Here is a 7,201-nt window from a genome sequence, read left to right on the forward strand (position 1 = left end):
GAGCATCAAAAGACACAATGGGACTTGAAGATTGACGTTGTCAGTGATTTCATTTTACTGGGATCCACAACTAACCTCCACAGAAGCAGGAGCCAAGAAAGAAAGAGATTTGTTACATTTCAGTAAATTAACCTTTAAGAATCTCTAACACACTAAAGAGCAAGAACATCACTTTAAAGACTAGGTACCCCTGATCCAAGCCATGATATTTTCATTTGGTTCATATGCATGTAGACGTTGAATGATGATCCCTTGTGTAATGATCTTCCTCAAAAGTTTCCCGCCACCTGGCCAGGCAGAAGGGTTCTGGCAGCAGCAGCCAGAGACCAAGGCTGTGCTGGATGGGAAGAGCCTGGAGACATGCACTCTCTACATAGCTGAGAGACGCCTGTCACGGTTAGATGGTTCTGAATTAGCATTCTCACTTGAATACCGCTCTATTAGTTTACATGTTTACATGCTGTGTCCAGGGACCTAAACGCTTATCCACAAGAACATTTATATGCTATGGTGAATGCCAAATTTGGAGAACAATCAAAAGAATTTGTTGCTGATGAAGAAGAAGCCAATGATGACAGTGGCGATGTTGAACCTATTGCTGAGTTTAGATTTGTGCTTAGTGATAAATCTGCATTGGAAGCAATGTTCACTGCAATGTGTGAATGCCAAGCTTTGCATCCAGATCCTGAGGATGAAGATGCAGATGATTATGATGGAGAAGAGTGTGATGTGGAAGCACGCGAACAAGGGCAAAGGGGACATCCCTACATTTTAAACCTGTGAAGAAGGATTAGCCCAGCAGAAGACCAAGCCACACTGGAGAGATTAGAAGGAATGCTTTCTCAGTCCATGAGCACCCAATATAATACGGCAGGTGTCCAGGCAGAAGATTCAATTAGAGATCTTAAAGATAGGATGGAGATAGATACTACGCCTACCGTTGCTGGGCAGTTTGAAGATACAGATGTTAATCACGGAAAATGACTTTAAGATTCTACCCGTTACTGTAGGAGAGAACCTTGTGTCTCATACATTGAAGTGAGAGTAGATGAAAGTTCTTATTCTTCTCCAAACTCAGCTGAATGAGTTCTTTCTTAGGAAAGACTGTACGGTGACAGCAAGTTGTCATCTGCAGAAGAAAGTTGTGACCTTTATTAACAAAGGTGAATTAGTTAACAGGGTATCTGTAGTTTATTATTGGGCCCAAAGCTTTCTGTGTCTAGATGTCCTCTAAGTAGCCTTATCATATCTGCCTTCCTTATATGTGTCTTTTATATGTTAGCAGGCATCCATGGTGAAAATGCAAAGGGGCTTAGAGGTGAAAATAGTTTGGGAAGGAAGGGGAGAGACAAATCTCAGAAAGCTAGTCTCACTGTTAATTTTCCATAGCAGCAAAGATAAAAAAAAAATAATTAGGAACCCAGATTAATTCAGACATCTCTAGGTAGTCTCTTCAAAAACATCCCAGCCACACTTGCCACCACTGAACAGGTCTTGGACTTCTTAGTAGCTTTTGCTCCTATCATCATGTTACATGCCTGCAAGATTCCAGTCCTTTTTGTTCTAACCTCTTATCCTTCAATCTCCAACCTCTTGGGTCAATTTCTGTAACAGGAAAATGATATTAGGATGAAGTTTCCAACATACTTAAGATGAGAACTGTTTGGTCTTTGCAGTAGTTTAACAAATAAATCTACGTTTTCTATAAACAGATTGTGAATGATGAATAAAGACATCTCAAGAAGAATTGATGCCAGTGAAGTGTGGTATTGGTAAAGAAATAGTGAAACAAGGACAAATGGACAAAAAGGAGAACGAAAAAATATATTTATTCTTGAAAGAAGTACAACCAGAATATTCATTGGAAGAAGCAATGGAAAGTGTCAAGTATTGGAAGCGTGTTTTCAGGAATGGCTAGAATCTAAAGGTCAGTGAAAAAAGAGTGAGACCCTCAGAGGGCAGTGACAGAAACAATGGGCTCAAGGTAAGGATTGTGAGGATGGCTCAGTGTCAGCCAGTGTTTCATTCTGCTGTACACATGGTTGCAATGAGTTAGGACCCACCAGAGAAAATGACAAAAAAATGACTATGGTCATAATCTCATTTGGGAACTGACCACTTTTGTTATGTTAATTGGGTAGGATCAGTGTAGGATATTTCTAAAATCAATCAATTAAGAGATTCAAAAGGAGTGCATTACACAGCTGAGAATGGATACCAAGCCACATAAATATTGCCAAGAATTAGTAAAAAGAGGCTAAAGACACAAGAATCTTCCTGAAGCGTCAACAGGAGATGAAGTCTTTTCTTAGACCTGCCATTCCATTTTTTTGCTTCTCATTTCTGAAACTCTGAGAAAATAACTTTCTGTTTACTAAAGCTCTCTACTTATATCTGCTCTAGAACTAGAAAATTAAAAGACAAAATTCAGGTTAACATTTTGTGTTCAGCTGAGAATTGTCTGAGTTTATTCAACATAAACTCAGATGGTAAGTCTGGAGAAGGAATTTTAAAGAAAAGTCAGGAAAATAAAATGGGAAGCGGCTCTGCGAGGTTTGGCGTTCAGCACCGATGACTAGCTCACTGGAGCAGAGAACGTAGTCATTCGCATCATGGAAATAGGGATAATCTCTGATGACCAAGTCCATAGAGAATTGGGTTGCTACCAAACAGTTTTAGTCCACCAGAGACTCCATAGAAGAAAGATAAGCAAGTCCTCACATGTGATTTACAGCCTCTCAGAATCTACTGGAGAGTAAGTTATGAGTCACTTTCTGAGCAATGAGAATTTCTTTTTTTTTTTAAGTCTGTAAATTAAAGTGTGGGGGGAAAAGTAAACAGATGCTGAATTTCTGCTATGAAAATGATCTTTTAATTACTTAAAATTAGCATTTACAATTTTATAGCACATGCAAATACATGTGCCATTGATCTTCGTGGTCTGCCTCAGTATTTATAAATGACTTTACATTTACATGGCTCATTGGTATGCAGTTTGTGTAGATTTTAAGTATGTTATGAGACTGTCAAGCGAGCTCTGGTGGCCTAGTGGCAAGAAGCTACACTGCAATCCTAAAGGCATGAGGGATGGGCGGTTTCCTCCAGTGCAATTGATTGACTCTGAAAACCTGCCACAGGGTTATCTATGGGTCATTTCCAACGTGAAGGTACATAACAACATGAGACGGTAACCTGGCAAATTCATTGGAAGAGATTTATATTTTAGCCTATTCTTAAAATTGGCGACCCAATAGAATGCGGAAATTATCAAAAACTGTCATGAATATTGCAAGCAAATAGAATCTTTGTGCAGATTATTTTTCTAAAGGACTGGAACATTGACAAGGAACTCAAACTGGATTCAACTCAAACCTAGAAATTCAAACTTGAATCAGAAGAAGATGTAGAATGAGGCATATCATTGCTGATGTCAAATGGATCTTGGCTGAAAGCAGAGAATACTGTGAAGATGTTTATTCTGTTCTAATGATCATACTAAGACATTTCACTGTGCGGATCCTACCAAATTATGAATACCAGTGAGAAGAATGCAAATCACAGAATAATTAACTGCTTGTTAATTTTACCTTGTAACTTTTATACAGAAAAAGAAATAATTTCTGATTGAACAAGAATACACCACATGGTTCAAAATCAAGAAAGTTGTGTATCAGGGATATATTCTTTCTCCATAACTCTTTGATTTGTATACAGAGTAAATTATCCTAAAACTGAACTTTAGGAAGATGAATGTGGCATCAGGATGGTGGCAAGACTCATCATCATCATCCTGTGTTGTACACATGACACAACCTTGTTTTCAAAAATTGAAGATTCGAAATCTTTTTTGTAAAAGATCAAAAACAACAGCCTTCAATTTCTTAATCTCAAGAAAACAAACGTCCTCATCACTGGACAACATCATGACAAGTAGCGAAAATATTGAAATTGCCAGCAAATTCATTTTATTTGGATTCACAATAAACACCCATGGTCATAAAAGTTAAGAAATGAAAAGATGTGTTATATTGGGAATACCTGCTGTCAAGGATTTCTTCCAAGCACTAAAGAGTAAGCATCTAATTTTCATTCAAGCCATGCATTTTCAGTTGTTTTCTATACATCTGAAAATTGGACAATGAATAAAGGATGATAGAAGAAGAATCAATGTCTTAGAAATGTGGTGTTGGAGAAGTGTACTAAATATCTCAAGGAATACCAAAAGAATAAAATCTGGTTTTTCGGAAGGACAGCCAAGGTGTCCCTTAGAAGCTAAGAGGGTCAAACTCCATCTTACAAACTTTGGACTTGTATTCTTGAGAGGCCAGTTCTTACAAAAAGACATCGTGTTAAAAAAGTCTGAGGGTCGGAGAAAAAATGAAGACCCTCAACAAGATGCATTAAAACACTGATTGTAACAATGGCTTCAAACATTTTGGAGATTGTTAGAATGGCAAAGAATAGAGTGAAGTTCACATCTGTTGCTCATAGAGTCAGTAGGAACAGTGATAGATTCAATGGCAACAATAATAACAACAGCATGGCAATCAGTACAGATTGCAGGAAATAAATATAAACCATACACTAACAATTTCTATTCTTTAGCCTAGGAGTTCTCTAAATTTTTTATCTTTCAAATGAGGAAAAACAATGTTGAAGCTATTCATATTGGAACTCTATCTGAAGGCATAATGAATATATAAAAAATTAATTAATTGCTCTTATGCCATCCTTTTTGGGAGAAGTTTGTGATATCACATTTTCTAGTTTGGGCACTTGTGCTGCAATCCTGAGGCACGTGGTTCAAGGCCACCAGCTGCTCCACAGAAGCTCTGAAAACGGGTCCAAGAGTCAGTTAAGGGTCTGTTCTGACAATAAGGAACACAGCAACAATAACACAACAATCATTAAGCAGCTTAAAAAAGCAGCTAACATAGATGTTTATTTAACCTGAATATTGGTTCTTAAACAATCCAAATTATCTGTTTATTATCTCTTATTTTCCTTTTTTATTTCCTTTTTTCCCTACAGTGCAGATTTCTGGGTTCATGGAATTGGTTCGACCCACTTAGTCAATCTGCGTTTAGGTGTCATTTCGAGCCTCGCGATCTTAAAGAATTATTTCTCTGGAATCATCTTTCATTTTACCGAGATTACTTTGCCTTAACCAGTGGGGTTTTTTATTTATTTTTTTTAAGATTTATTTATGTACAATCAGTTTTGAGGACTAAGAAGCTCAAAATTGGACTAGAAAATTCATGTCCTTCAGGACTGTTTCTCAAACTACTTAGAAATATCTATGTGTCTTAATGTTGTCTCTTTAGAATTAAAATAACAATGACCTATAGAACCCCCTTTCACTGTGCTTGCAGATATACATTTGGGTTAATGCTGCTGGATTAGAATAGTATCTACTCTAAAGAAACGTAGTTCTAGTACATTAATTAGTTGTGTTTCTCTGTGCATTTAGATTCATGACCTTTCCTTTCTCCTTTCTCTTTCCTTTTACTCTTCTTAACTCCTTCTCTAACTTACCTTTTTTTTCTCCCCATATTTATTTCCTTCCTTTTTTACTCACTAAAACTTCAAAAGGATGAGCAGTTCAGATTTCACTCACAAAAAAGTGCCTATTAGGCACTCAATGAACTGGACTTTACTGTATATAGATCTTTTAACAAGCCTTGATTACATTAGGGAATAATGTGCCTGTTTGTTAACTGAAAGATCAGCAGTTCAAAACCACTAGCTGCTCTGCAGACGAATGATGAGTAAACGCCTCCACTATTTAGCCTCAGATTTACAATGGAAGGTTTCTGTGAGTTGGACTTGAATCAAAGGGCAGTGAGTTTGGCTGAAGATTTTGTAGGTAAATTGGAAAAAAAGTTTGGGATTTACTGCCCCTGAAAACCCACTGGAGGGTTCTGACTTGATGGCAAAGGCCATATTTTGTTTTTTGAAAATAGAAAATACTTTTCCAAAGTTTTAGAGAGAACTCTTTTTTATCAAGAATATACAGTGGAAATAACACAAACACTACTTTTTTCACTCAATTAGAATAATAGTTTATTATTCTTTAATGCAAAAAAATAGGCTATCATTATATTGTATGCACAATTTATAAAACTGAAACCATAGAATTTGTTCCATAATTTATTGATTGCAAGATCTAAGGGAAATCATAACTAGTAATTTTCATCCCACAAAAGAAGCAAGTACATTTTCCTAAACTTCCATTTTTCTTTCACAGCTTACCACACAGGAAAATCCGTAATATGGATGAGGGTTCAGCTACCCTTCTAATTACATCAAATTTATATTTTTTCTCATTAAGGTTTTCTTTCATTTTATAGTATTATTTTATCTTTTTTAACCATGTTGAGATTATTAGTTGCGATTAACTAGTTCTTTTCATTTATCCAGAATTTATCTATGGTATTTTTTTTCTCTAGCTGCTTTAATTGTTGCTATTTGGTGTTGTTGATTCAATAACTCATAGACACCTTGGAACAGCAGATCAGCACCCTCAAAGGGTTTTTGAATCCCTACTACTTCAATATCAGATGACCAGCCCTGCTTCTTAGTCTAAAAGCTCTACTGAACCTGACCACCTTGGTTCCCCCTCCTGCTATTTGAAACACCAGTAGAATGGCTTCCCATATCACAACAACGTGTAAGTCACCATACTATGTCAAATCTACATACTAGTGGTGGCTTTACTTGTTATTCTTTTACAAAATTATGTTTTATCTTTCCAGAAAAAAAATTTATTTCTCAGGAAAGAAGAGTAAAGATAGATATTTTTTTAAACTGCAGTTTTGGTCTAGATTTTTACAGCAAATTAGATTGCTGTTTGACAATTTCTACCAAATTAATCAATGTTTTAAGTAAATTTTCTACATTGAATCAATATTTTTCTTAGTTGTTCTATTTCTAGTCTGGTTGTTCTATTTCCAGTATTCTAGTCTCCCATTCCAGGGGATGCTTTGAGGTTTCCTAATCAGTTAAGATGCTTTCATTATTTTGAACTCTAGAAGATATCTAAAGATTTATGCAAATGTATGTTTTCCCCTCCTAGGCTGGAAACCATTTACAAATTCAGATGACCATAGTAAGGGATCATAATTCTTCTCTATAAAAGCTTTCATTATATAACTAGCCTACATTGAACTGGGTCATCTTTTTAAAAAAATTATTAATTTCA

At 36.1% G+C, this 7,201-nt stretch overlaps 1 pseudogene; it reads left to right on the forward strand.

The window, feature by feature from the left end:
- The first annotated feature begins 244 nt into the window (after positions 1-244).
- On the forward strand, positions 245-984 carry LOC102865925 (annotated as a pseudogene).
- The last annotated feature ends 6,217 nt before the right edge of the window (positions 985-7,201 follow it).

Source organism: Elephantulus edwardii, unplaced genomic scaffold (genome assembly GCF_000299155.1).
Source record: "Elephantulus edwardii isolate Elephantulus edwardi_28Jun2011 unplaced genomic scaffold, EleEdw1.0 scaffold00076, whole genome shotgun sequence".
NCBI lineage: Eukaryota > Metazoa > Chordata > Mammalia > Macroscelidea > Macroscelididae > Elephantulus > Elephantulus edwardii.